This window comes from Tachyglossus aculeatus (genome assembly GCF_015852505.1).
Source record: "Tachyglossus aculeatus isolate mTacAcu1 chromosome 12 unlocalized genomic scaffold, mTacAcu1.pri SUPER_6_unloc_2, whole genome shotgun sequence".
Taxonomy (NCBI): Eukaryota; Metazoa; Chordata; class Mammalia; order Monotremata; family Tachyglossidae; genus Tachyglossus; species Tachyglossus aculeatus.
The window spans coordinates 8,663,629-8,677,330 of record NW_024044829.1 but is presented as its reverse complement, the minus strand read 5'-3'; the positions used below and the strand labels follow the sequence as shown (position 1 = coordinate 8,677,330).

Below are 13,702 nucleotides of genomic sequence, written 5' to 3'. Positions count from 1 at the left end.
ATTAAGGGTAGATTGTCCCAATCCCCACCACCCCAAATCTTCATTTTCCATTGTCACCCATTACTAGTAGTAAGCAGTCCAGGCGAAATGGAAAAACTCAAGCCTGTAGCATTAAAAATCTTTGCCTCCTGGTTAGAGCATGGATCTGGGAGTCATAAAGACCTGGGTTCTAATCCTGGTTCTTCCACTTGTCTGTAGTGTGTCCTTGGGCAAGTCACTTCTTTCTTCTGGGCCTCAGTTACTTCATCTGTAAAATGTGGATTAAGACTGCAAGTCCTATATAGGGCAGGGACTGTGCCCAACCCGATTACCTTGTATCTACTCCAGCACTGAGTACAGTGCCTGGCACATAGTAAGCACTTAGCAAATACCATAATTATTAAATCCCCTGTAGGTCTCATCAGTAATCAGACAGTCTTAAGATAACAAAAGATGAAATGGTATATTCTAAAATCTATGAATGTTTCCCAAGTTTCCGCTGTTTATGAGTTTGGAGCCCAGTGATTTCCTGCACATGCAAGGAGAACAGGTTGGCGTCATCTGTGTGGTAGAGTGGGTTTTCTGTTCTGAATTGTGTAGGAAGTGGAGGGGCAGAGGTGTGACCTTCTCCCACAGTGTAGAGCCAAAAAACTTTATGTGACACCCTTGTGCTTAGAGTACAACTAAGAATGCAGGGCATCATTCGATATGTTTGCTTGAGAGAATAACAGGGAATGGCAGCCACCTGCACCCTGAGGTTTTCAATCAGTCTGACCACTGCTACTCAGCTGCCCCCTCATTCACATTAGTTCCTTCTACATATATTATTTAGGGGCAACCATGAGTTTGGAGGTTGTTCAGAAGAGATAAAATATATAGGAATGCCCATTGTAAATGATAGTGATCTCTATTAGAACAGAACTAACTGATTTTTTTTCTGGGCTTTGAGAGTACGGGATGCTCTGTGTGCTTTGGCTACATGTTTTATTCAAACGTTCTGATTTTGTCCTTTTCACAGCTGAGTAATTTAGAAGAAATGGAGCAGGGAAATCAGACTGTAGAAGAATTTGTTCTCCTGGGATTTCTGGATCTTCCCAAACTGAGAGAATTCCTCTTTGGGATTTTCTTATTCAGCTACATGATCATCCTGGCAGGAAATGGACTCATAATTATAATAACTACTATGGAACAAACTCTCCACACACCCATGTACATTTTCCTTAGGAACCTCTCCTTCTTGGAAATCTGTTATACATCTGTAACTCTGCCCAGAATGCTGATGAGTCTCCAGACACAGGATGGAACTTTTTCTTTCCTTTTGTGTGCTGCACAGATGTGTTTCCTCCTAATTCTTGGAGCCACAGGGTGCTTTCTCTTGTCTGTGATGGCGTATGATCGTTACGTGGCCATTTGTAACCCACTGTGGTATCCAATCATCATGAGCCACAAGGTGTGTGTCCTGCTGGCAGCTGGTTCCTGGATCAGTGGCATCCTGGTCCTGATAGGTCAGACGGGTCAGATATTCTCCCTGCCCTCCTGTGATTCCAACAAGCTGAACCATTTTTTCTGTGATATCCCACCAGTACTCAAGCTGGTCTGTGGGGACACATCTATGAATTAACTCTCTGTCTATGTTGTGGCCCTGCTCTTTGTAACAGCCCCATTTCTTTTGATACTCGTGTCCTATGTCAAAATCATCTTCACCATCCTGAAGTTACCCTCGGCCACGGGGAGGTGCAAAGCCTTCTCCACCTGTTGTTCCCACCTCATTGTTCTCACCTCGTTCTTTGGATCTAGTATCATCACATATCTACGGCCCAAATCAAGCCACTCAGTAGATGTGGACAAATTTCTGTCTTTCTTCTACACCACTGTAACACCAGTATTTAACCCCATGATATACAGTCTGAGAAACAGGGAGGTAATTGTTGCCCTGAAAAAATTTCTATCACAAAGATTTATTAGGTAGGTGATCACATGAACTAAGGAAACTGTTTTCCCAACAATCAATCAATCAATCAATCAATCGTATTTATTGAGCACTTACTATGTGCAGAGCACTGTACTAAGCGCTTGGGAAGTACAAATTGGCATCACATAGAGACAGTCCCTACCCAACAGTGGGCTCACAGTCTAAAAGGGGGAGACAGAGAACAGAACCAAACATACCAACAAAATAAAATAAGTAGGATAGAAATGTACAAGTAAAATAAATAAATAAATAAATAAATAGAGTAATAAATATGTACAACCATATATACATATATACAGGTGCTGTGGGGAAGGGAAGGAGGTAAGACGGGGGGATGGAGAGGGGGATGAGGGGGAGAGGAAAGAACGGGCTCAGTCTGGGAAGGCCTCCTGGAGGAGGTGAGCTCTCAGCAGGGCCTTGAAGGGAGGAAGAGAGCTAGCTTGGCGGATGGGCAGAGGGAGGGCATTCCAGGCCCGGGGGATGACGTGGGCCGGGGGTCGATGGCGGGACAGGCGAGAAGCGAGGTACAGTGAGGAGATTAGTGGTGGAGGAGCGGAGGGTGCGGGCTGGGCAGTAGAAGGAGAGAAGGGAGGTGAGGTAGGAGGGGGCGAGGTGATGGACAGCCTTGAAGCCCAGGGTGAGGAGTTTCTGCCTGATGCGCAGATTGATTGGTAGCCATTGGAGGTTTTTGAGGAGGGGAGTAATATGTCCAGAGCGTTTCTGGACAAAGATAATCCGGGCAGCAGCATGAAGTATGGATTGAAGTGGAGAGAGACACGAGGATGGGAGATCAGAGAGAAGGCTAGTGCAGTAGTCCAGACGGGATAGGATGAGAGCTTGAATTAGCAGGGTAGCAGTTTGGATGGAGAGGAAAGGGCGGATCTTGGCAATGTTGCGGAGCTGAGACCGGCAGGTTTTGGTGACGGCTTGGATGTGAGGGGTGAATGAGAGAGCGGGGTCGAGGATGACACCAAGGTTGCGGGCTTGTGAGACGGGAAGGATGGTAGTGCCGTCAACAGAGATGGGAAAGTCAGGGAGAGGACAAGGTTTGGGAGGGAAGACAAGGAGCTCAGTCTTCGACATGTTGAGCTTTAGGTGGCGGGCGGACATCCAGATGGAGATGTCCTGAAGGCAGGAGGAGATGCGAGCCTGGAGGGAGGGGGAGAGAGCAGGGGCAGAGATGTAGATCTGGGTGTCATCAGTGTAGAGATGATAGTTGAAGCCGTGGGAGCGAATGAGGTCACCAAGGGAGTGAGTGTAGATTGAGAACAGAAGGGGACCAAGCACTGAACCTTGGGGAACCCCCACAGTAAGAGGATGGGAGGGGGAGGAGGAGCCTGCAAAAGAGACTGAGAAAGAACGACCGGAGAGATAAGAGGAGAACCAGGAGAGAACGGAGTCTGTGAAGCCAAGGTCAGATAACGTGTTGAGGAGAAGGGGGTGGTCCACAGTGTCAAAGGCAGCTGAGAGGTCGAGGAGGATTAGGACAGAGTATGAGCCGTTGGATTTGGCAAGCAGGAGGTCATTGGTGACCTTTGAGAGCGCAGTTTCCGTGGAATGTAGGGGACGGAAGCCAGACTGGAGGGGGTCGAGGAGAGAGTTGTTGTTGAGGAATTCTAGGCAGCGCGTGTAGACAACTCGTTCAAGGAGTTTGGAAAGGAATGGTAGGAGGGATATGGGACGATAACTAGAAGGTGAGGTGGGGTCAAGAGAGGGTTTTTTTAGGATGGGAGAGACATGGGCATGTTTGAAGGCAGAGGGGAAGGAACCAGTGGAGAGTGAGCGGTTGAAGATGGAAGTTAAGGAGGGGAGAAGGGATGGAGCGAGAGATTTCATAAGATGAGAGGGAATGGGGTCAGAAGCACAGGTGGCCTGAGTAGCACTTGAGAGGAGGGAGGAGAGTTCCTCTGAGGATACTGCTGGGAAGGATGGGAGAGTAGCAGAGAGTGTTGAGAGCCGGGGGGTTGGAGAAAAGGGGGAAGAGACTTTGGGGAGGTCGGACCTGATGGATTTAATTTTGTTAATGAAGTAGGAGGCCAGATAGTTGGGGGTGAGGGAAGGAGGAAGGGGAGGAACCGGGGGCCTGAGAAGGGAGTTGAATGTACGGAAGAGCTGGTGGGGGTGATGGGCATGGGTGTCAATAAGGGAGGAGAAATAGTTTTGTCTGGCAGAAGAGAGGGCTGAGTTAAGGCAGGAAAGGATAAACTTGAAGTGAACGAGGTTGGCATGGTGTTTAGACTTTCGCCAGCAGCGTTCGGCAGCTCGAGCATAAGAGCGAAGGAGGCGGACAGTGGCAGTGATCCAGGGCTGTGGGTTAGTGGTGCGAGAGCGGCGAAGGGAAAGGGGAGCGAGCGAGTCTAGCTGAGTAGAAAGGGTAGAGTTGAGAGCAGTAATCTGATCATCAAGACTGGGTAGAGAGGAGAGGGCGGCGAGGTGGGGTGTGAGGCGCTCCGAAAGATGGGTGGGGTCCAGAGAGCGGAGATCTCTGTGAGGGAGATGAGAGAGAGATGACCCAACAGGTCATCATGTACTGATACCAAGAAACTCTTATTCCCAGATACCTCAATCACCCCAGGTCTGTATAGATATGCCTTCAGTACTCACTCTCTCGTGTCCAGGGTAAACCTATGTCAAAAAATGAAATCTCTGCACTGTCTGCAGTCCATTTCTCATGCAAAAGAAGTCAGATATCCAGTATGTTGGGACCTTCTTTAACTTCTATTTGTTCAGCAGTTAAATTTACTTGTTCATTAACTAAGGAGAGAAAGAGTAAATAGGTAATAAGATACATTGAGCCTGACTCAAACTGACTCCTCAGTGTATTTTGCATAAATTTCCTTTTATATTCTTGATTCTTATCCAATGATCCAAATAGAATTATTTTATTGACAAGTCTGTTTAGGCAGACAGAATTTATTAAAGGGTTTTTTTTTTTCAGAAGAAAACCATCTGGGATCGAATCCACACAAATACTTTAAGAACCAAGTGATTAATTGCAGGAGTTGAACCTCTCAGGTAGAACTAATACTTCTAGAGTCTTGTAACAGTAATGTATATCTGCCATGAGAGTTTCAGTCCCATATCTCAGGCCAGTGATCCAAAGTTAGGGAATGGAGAGAAAAAGGTAAGAAACGGAATCAGAGTCAAAGAGAAGGAGATAATGGAAATGGTTTTGATGACTATTGAAATCTCTGTTTGAAATCTCTGACCAGAAAACACTAACTCTTCACTCAGAGCTTAGTGTTTTTCATAGTCTTTTCTAAGTAACCAAGACTCAGATTCAGGTACGAGAAAGCAGGGTAAGTGATCTGTGTTTCCATGGTGGTTGGAAAAAAAAAAGAAATCACATATCCTTCCACTGTGTTGCCCCAGAAAAGAGGTACTGCTGGGGAAAATAGTAATTTAGGTATCCTTAGAGAATTAGTTTAAGGCAAAAGGTGTAATCAGAAGCATACAGTGCGAGAGGCAAGGAAATTCAGTTTTGAAGAGCCATCAATCTGGGCCAATAGTAGAAACATCTGCCCAAGTCTAATGTTAACCTACAAATCATACAGTGGCATATAATGAGTGCTTATTGTTTTGCAGAACACTGAACTAAGCACTTGAGAGAGTAAATATAACAGCTTTTGTAGACATGCTCCCTGCCCATAAGGAGCTTAAGGTCTAAATGATTTGGCCAATATAATAATAATAGTTGTATTGATTTAGCACTGTGGGCTAGCTACTGTACTATGTGTTAGGGTGAACACAAGCAAATCAGGTTAGACACAGTCCCTGTCCCACATGGGGCTCTCAGTCTTAATCCTGATTTTACAGATGAGATAACTGAGTCCCAGATAAATGAATCCATTTGCCCAAGGTCACACAGTAGACAAGTGGTGGAGCCAGGATTAGAACCCATGAACTTCTGACTCCCAGGCCTGTACTCTATCCACTTCACCATGCTTCTCCCAGTGAATACTGTCATTTCAGATCATCATCATCATCATCCTCAACATCAACACTTAACAACTACACTGATTTAGGTATGGCTTCACTAGGGAAGATTTCAGTGAGTTGTATCAGGCAACCTCTGAGGATACTAACTCTGGGATTCATTTACTATACAGTAAAGCATAAGCCAGCACTTAAGGTAGACCAAATTATCATTGTCATTATAATCATCATCAATGGCAATTATTGAGCACTGACTATGTGCAGAACACTGCAATAAACAAATAGGCAAGTACAATACTACACAGTTGAAAGAGGCATTGCCTACCCACAGAGAGCATACAGCCTGTTGATGTCTGTCTCCCTCCATCTAGATTGTGAGCCCGTTGTGGTCAGGGATTGTGTCTCTTTATTGTTGTATTGTACTTTCCAAGTGCTTAATGCAGTGCTCTGCACACTTTAAGTGCTCAATAAATACGACTGAATGAATAAATACAGGCTAGAGGGAGAAATAATAATAATAATTCTGGTATTTGTTAAGTGCTTCAAACCGCTGTTTTAAGTACTGGGGTAGATACAAGGTAATTAGGTTGTCCCACGTGGGGCTCACAGTCTTTACCCTCATTTTACAGATGAGGTAACTGAGGCACAGAGAAGTTAAGTGACTTGCCCAAAGTCACAGCGTAACCAAGTGGTGATGCTGGGTTTAGAACCCATGACCTCTGACTCCCAAGCCCGGACTCTTTCCACTGAGCCACACTGCTTCTCTAAAGCTAGACATTTACATGAATCTTACACTAATCCACTGCTTCTCTAAAGCTAGACATTTACATGAATCATACACTAATCCCAGACTTGGTATCTACTGAGTCACATTTAACACCAATCAATGGTATTTATTGAGCACCTACTGTGTGCAGAGCACTGTGATAAGTGCTGGGGGAAAACAATAAAACAAAATTAGCAGACAACGTCCCTGTCCATGTTCCTTGGTATATGCAGGTGAATACTGATATAGATTTTGAGTATAAATATCAAATATTCCAGAGTGGCTTGCATAAATCCTGGGGAAGATGGAGTGAATGGGTGGTCCAGGGGTATGGAAACAGTTCCAATGAACGAAGATGCTTTACAGCATATGTAAATTACGTGACATTTATTAATGAACTTAATGACAACAGAAATCTTCACTCACAATTAGAAGTATATGAAATACAGTAAGTGGTAATAATAAAGTATTAAGAATATTTCTGTTTTCATTGACCCTCCATTCAATTATTCTTATCCTGAGTACCAGTTATGGGGTGCTTGTTTTTACAGACAAAGTACTCTGAAGATATCTTGATGGGAAATAGCATTCCAAAGTGATGGGATCAATTATCATGGGATTTTCCAACATGTGCAAACTTCAGGGGCTTCTCATTGGGTTATTCCTGGTCATTTACATGATCATTACTATGGGAAATGCCTTTACAGTTATAATAACTAAAGCCGATGAAACACTCCCTCCCCAAACCCAACTCGTTTTTCCGTGGGAATCTGTCCTTCCTGGAAATCAGTTATCGACAATTACTCTTCCCAGAATGCTGCTGAACCTCTAGACAGAGGACAGAACAATTTCTTTCCCTGTTTGAGCTACTCTGCTGTTTACATTTATTTTTCTTGGTGTTACAGAATATGTCCTCCTGGGAATGATGTTAAATGATTTTTAATGGTGTTTGTTAAGCACCTACTATGTTTCAGGCACTCTACTAAGCTTAGTCGTAGATACGAGTGAATCAGTTTAGACACAAAATCAGGTTAGACACAATCCAAGTCCAAAACAGGGCTATCAGTCCTAATCTCCATTTTACAGATGAGGAAACTGAAGCACAGATAAATGAAGTGACCTTCCCTAGGTCACACAGCACACAAATGGCAGAGCTGGGATTAGAACCCAGGTCCTTCATACTCCCAAGTCTACACTCTGTCCTCTCGGCCATGGAGCTGCTCTTGTTATGTGGCCATATGTAACCCATTGAGTTATACCCTTATCATGAGCTACAAACTGTTTGTTAAGCTCGTAGCTGTTATGTGGACGTTACCTTCCAGTCTATATAGGGCAAATATATTGAGTCTTCACACAACCCTTTGTGATTTGAATAAAATTAACCATTTTTTCTGTGACTTGTGTCCGGTTCAGAAACTGGTATTGGTATTTGGTAAGTGCTTACTAAGTGCCAGGCACTTTATGAAGCGCTGGGATGGATGCGAACATATCAATGAATCAATCAATCGTATTTATTGAGCACTTACTATGTGCAGAGCACTGTACTAAGCGCTTGGGAAGTACAAATTGGCATCACATAGAGACAGTCCCTACCCAACAGTGGGCTCACAGTCTAAAAGGGGGAGACAGAGAACAGAACCAAACATACCAACAAAATAAAATAAGTAGGATAGAAATGTACAAGTAAAATAAATAAATAAATAAATAAATAGAGTAATAAATATGTACAACCATATATACATATATACAGGTGCTGTGGGGAAGGGAAGGAGGTAAGACGGGGGGATGGAGAGGGGGACGAGGGGGAGAGGAAAGAAGGGGCTCAGTCTGGGAAGGCCTCCTGGAGGAGGTGAGCTCTCAGCAGGGCCTTGGAGGGAGGAAGAGAGCTAGCTTGGCGGATGGGCAGAGGGAGGGCATTCCAGGCCCGGGGGATGACGTGGGCCGGGGGTCGATGGCGGGACAGGCGAGAACGAGGTACAGTGAGGAGATTAGTGGTGGAGGAGCGGAGGGTGCGGGCTGGGCAGTAGAAGGAGAGAAGGGAGGTGAGGTAGGAGGGGGCGAGGTGATGGACAGCCTTGAAGCCCAGGGTGAGGAGTTTCTGCCTGATGCGCAGATTGATTGGTAGCCATTGGAGGTTTTTGAGAAGGGGAGTAATATGCCCAGAGCGTTTCTGGACAAAGATAATCCGGGCAGCAGCATGAAGTATGGATTGAAGTGGAGAGAGACACGAGGATGGGAGATCAGAGAGAAGGCTAGTGCAGTAGTCCAGACGGGATAGGATGAGAGCTTGAATTAGCAGGGTAGCGGTTTGGATGGAGAGAAAAGGGCGGATCTTGGCAATGTTGCGGAGCTGAGACCGGCAGGTTTTGGTGACGGCTTGGATGTGAGGGGTGAATGAGAGAGCGGAGTCGAGGATGACACCAAGGTTGCGGGCTTGTGAGACGGGAAGGATGGTAGTGCCGTCAACAGAGATGGGAAAGTCAGGGAGAGGACAAGGTTTGGGAGGGAAAACAAGGAGCTCAGTCTTCGACATGTTGAGCTTTAGGTGGCGGGCGGACATCCAGATGGAGATGTCCTGAAGGCAGGAGGAGATGCGAGCCTGGAGGGAGGGGGAGAGAGCAGGGGCAGAGATGTAGATCTGGGTGTCATCAGCGTAGAGATGATAGTTGAAGCCGTGGGAGCGAATGAGGTCACCAAGGGAGTGAGTGTATATTGAGAACAGAAGGGGACCAAGCACTGAACCTTCGGGGAACCCCCACAGTAAGAGGATGGGAGGGGGAGGAGGAGCCTGCAAAAGAGACTGAGAAAGAACGACCGGAGAGATAAGAGGAGAACCAGGAGAGGACGGAGTCTGTGAAGCCAAGGTCAGATAACGTGTTGAGGAGAAGGGGGTGGTCCACAGTGTCAAAGGCAGCTGAGAGGTCGAGGAGGATTAGGACAGAGTATGAGCCGTTGGATTTGGCAAGCAGGAGGTCATTGGTGACCTTTGAGAGCGCAGTTTCCGTGGAATGAAGGGGACGGAAGCCAGACTGGAGGGGGTCGAGGAGAGAGTTGTTGTTGAGGAATTCTAGGCAGCGCGTGTAGACAACTCGTTCAAGGAGTTTGGAAAGGAATGGTAGGAGGGATATGGGACGATAACTAGAAGGTGAGGTGGGGTCAAGAGAGGGTTTTTTTAGGATGGGAGAGACATGGGCATGTTTGAAGGCAGAGGGGAAGGAACCAGTGAAGAGTGAGCGGTTGAAGATGGAAGTTAAGGAGGGGAGAAGGGATGGAGCGAGAGATTTCATAAGATGAGAGGGAATGGGGTCAGAAGCACAGGTGGCCGGAGTAGCACTTGAGAGGAAGGAGGAGAGTTCCTCTGAGGATACCGCTGGGAAGGATGGGAGAGTAGCAGAGAGTGTTGAGAGCCGGGGGGTTGGAGAAAGGGGGGAAGAGACTTTGGGGAGGTCGGACCTGATGGATTTAATTTTGTTAATGAAGTAGGAGGCCAGATCGTTGGGGGTGAGGGAAGGAGGAAGGGGAGGAACCGGGGGCCTGAGAAGGGAGTTGAATGTACGGAAGAGCTGGCGGGGGTGATGGGCATGGGTGTCAATAAGGGAGGAGAAATAGTTTTGTCTGGCAGAAGAGAGGGCTGAGTTAAGGCAGGAAAGGATAAACTTGAAGTGAACGAGGTTGGCATGGTGTTTAGACTTTCTCCAGCAGCGTTCGGCAGCTCGAGCATAAGAGCGAAGGAGGCGGACAGTGGCAGTGATCCAGGGCTGTGGGTTAGTGGTGCGAGAGCGGCGAAGGGAAAGGGGAGCGAGCGAGTCTAGCTGAGTAGAAAGGGTAGAGTTGAGAGCAGTAATCTGATCATCAAGACTGGGTAGAGAGGAGAGGGCGGCGAGGTGGGGTGTGAGGCGCTCCGAAAGATGGGTGGGGCCCAGAGAGCGGAGATCTCTGTGAGGGAGTAATACGGATTTACAGGGGAAAGGAGTGTGAGTGAGGAGGCAGGTGAGAAGATTATGATCAGAGAGAGGGATCACAGAATTGGTGAGGGTGGACACAGTGCAGCGGTAGGAGATGATGAGGTCGAGGGTATGACCAAGTTGGTGAGTGCGTGAGGTGGGGTGGAGGAAGAGGTTGGCAGCATCAAGGAGAGATAGAAGGCGGGCGGCAGAGGAGTCGTTAGGGATATCCATGTGGATATTGAAGTCTCCGAGGATCAGAGTGGGCATGGAGAAGGAGAGAAGGAATGTGAGGAAGGGGTCAAAGTCGTTAAAGAAGTTGGAAGTGGGGCCCGGAGGGCGGTAGATGACGGCTACAAGAATCTGGAGGGGGTGGTAGAGGCGAATAATGTGGGCTTCAAAGGAAGGGAAGGAAAGGGAAGGGGGAGGAGGGATAGTGCGAAAGCGACATTGGGGGGCGAGAAGGAAACCGACACCTCCTCCTTTTCCGGTGAGTCTGGGGGAGTGGGAGAAGAAGAGGCCTGCACTGCAGAGAGCAGCAGAAGAGACCGTGTCGTCCGGAGACAGCCATGTTTCAGTTAGGGCGAGGAGGAGTAGAGAACTGGAAAGGAAAAGGTCCAGGATGAAAGGGATCTTACTTAAAACGGAGCGGGGGTTCCAGAGGCCACACTTGGCATCAGCTGTCGAGGGTGGGGAGGGAGGGGGAAGGGTGCGAGGGGTGGGGAGGGTTTGGATTGGGATGAGTTGGCGGGGGCCTGGGCGGGGAGAGTGGGAAGGGGGGTGGCGATGGGAAAGGAGAACTGGGATAGGGTGGGGGCGGGGAGAAGGGGAGGAGGGGGGCCGGGAGGGAGAAGCGGAAGACCTGCGCTGGTACAGAGGAATCCTTAGTAGGGGTTGAGGGGGAGCGGTCTTGGTGGGTGAGAGGGAGGGAAACAGCTGGGTGGGAGAGGGGAAGGGGAAGGTGAGGAATCGGAATGGCAGTTGGGAGCAAGGGAACTGAAAGTTCATAGTGAGGTCAGCTGGGCGAGTGACAGTACCGCGGGGGGTTAACAATTGAGGTGCAGAAGCAATAAAACAGTAGCAATGATAAAAGTAGGCGATGGCATCACAGGGTGTAGTTGAGCAATCAATATGCTATGGCAATAATAGAATTGGCAGACAATGATGCCACAGAGAGCAGATACAAACTATTAAGAGCTGGAGTAGGGTGGGCCAGTTAAGGGGAGGTCAGGGAGCAGAGATACCTGGGGAGGGGAGCGAACAGTCAACTAGCATGGGAGGGCTGAGGAGGTGTGAATGAAGTTGTCGTTAATGTAACATGTAACATGGTGCTAACATGGTGCTAACAAGGTGCTAACAAGGGCTTTTTACCTGGGGGCGGGGGGAGAGTCAGTCAGGACCGGACCGGGAAGGGCGGGGGATGAGGGGCACTTTACGGAAGGCCTCCTAAGTGGGGGGGGGGTGGAAGCAGGGGGGGGCGTCCGTGGGGGCGCTGAGATGGCGGGAGGGTGGGCGGCCGGGCCTCTCGGGAACGGAGTCCCGGGCGTCAATGGCAGCGCTCTGAGGAGAGGAGCCTTCCGGGAGCAGCAAGGCCTCGAGGTGTGATGGCGGGCGGGCCTCTCGGGAACGGAGTCCCGGGCGTCTATGGCGAACATATGGGGTTGGACACAGTCCTTGTCCTATGTGGGTCTCACAATCTCAATTCCCATTTTACAGATGAGGTAACTGAGGCCTAGAGAAGTGAAGTGACTTACCCAAGGTCACACAGCAGGCAAGTGGTGGAGCCGGGCTTAATAATAATGATAATAATAAGTAATTGTTAAGCACTTACTATGTGTCAAGCACTGGGGTAGAGACAAGGTAATCAGGTTGTCCCACGTGGGGCTCACAGTCTTAATCCTCATTTTACAGATGAGTTAACTGAGGCACAGAGAAGTTAAGCGACTTGCCCAAAGTCACACAGCTGATAAGTGATAGAGCCCGGTTTAGAAACCAACAACGTCTGACTCCCGAGCCCATGTTCTTATCTCTAAGCCAAACTGCTCCTCTAGAAATCTTCCCCAATAAGCTTCTGACATATAATGTGACCATGCTGATCGTAACGGTTCCTTTCCTGTTGATACTCATGTTCTCTGTCAAAATCATCTCCCTTTCCAGAACCTGTCCTTAGGCTATGGGAAAGCACAAAGCCTCCTCTATCTGCTCTTCCCATCTCATTGTCATCACCTTGTTCTTTGGATCTGCTATACTCATGTATTCTCTGCCCAAGTCAAACCACTCAGGAGATGTGGACAAATTGCTTTCCCTCTACTCCTATGTTCAACCCACTGAAACCCAGCCTGAAAAAAACAGGAGGTGACCACAGCACTTAAGAAATCATGTGAGACTTTATTAGCTGTCCAGGCTCTGTCCTTACATGTGTTACTTTCCCCTGATCCCTCTTGAATTTCATTCTCTTTTTCATGGGAAACTTTCTAAAGTGTCAAGTTTACCTTCAATTCTATTTTAATCTATCATTCATTCATTCATTCATTCAATCGTATTTATTGAGCACTTACTGTGTGCAGAACACTGTACTAGGCGCTTGGGAAGTACAAGTTGGCAACATATAGAGACGGTCCCTACCCAACAGTGGGCTCACAGTCTAGAAGTCTATCAAATGATAGCCCCACCTAAAAGAAGATAGGCACAACCAAGACCAACAAATTTAATTGAGAACCACAGTGCTTAGTGGATAGACATTGGCATTGGGAGTCGGAAGGACCTGGGTTCTAATTGCAGCTCCACCACTTGTCTGCTGTGTGACCTTGAGAAAGTCACTTCACTTCTCTGTGTCCCAGTTACCTCACCTGTAAAGTGGGGTTTAAGACTCTGAGCTCCATGTGGGAAATGGATTGAGTCCAACCTGATTAACTTGTATCTCCCCACTGCTTAGTACAGTGTCCAGCTCATAATAAGTGCTTGACAAATACCACTGAAAAAGAAAAATGTCTGATGAAAGGAATTGAATAAGCAGTAGATCTCTAGGTGTTACTGTTCAAGGAGCTTGATTTTTTTTTCTTGTGGAACGAGAGTAATTTGAGCTATGTTGGGTGCACACAACTA

General features: G+C 47.5%; 1 pseudogene; it reads left to right on the top strand.

The window, feature by feature from the left end:
• The first annotated feature begins 1,015 nt into the window (after nucleotides 1-1,015).
• On the top strand, nucleotides 1,016-7,028 carry LOC119921337 (annotated as a pseudogene).
• The last annotated feature ends 6,674 nt before the right edge of the window (nucleotides 7,029-13,702 follow it).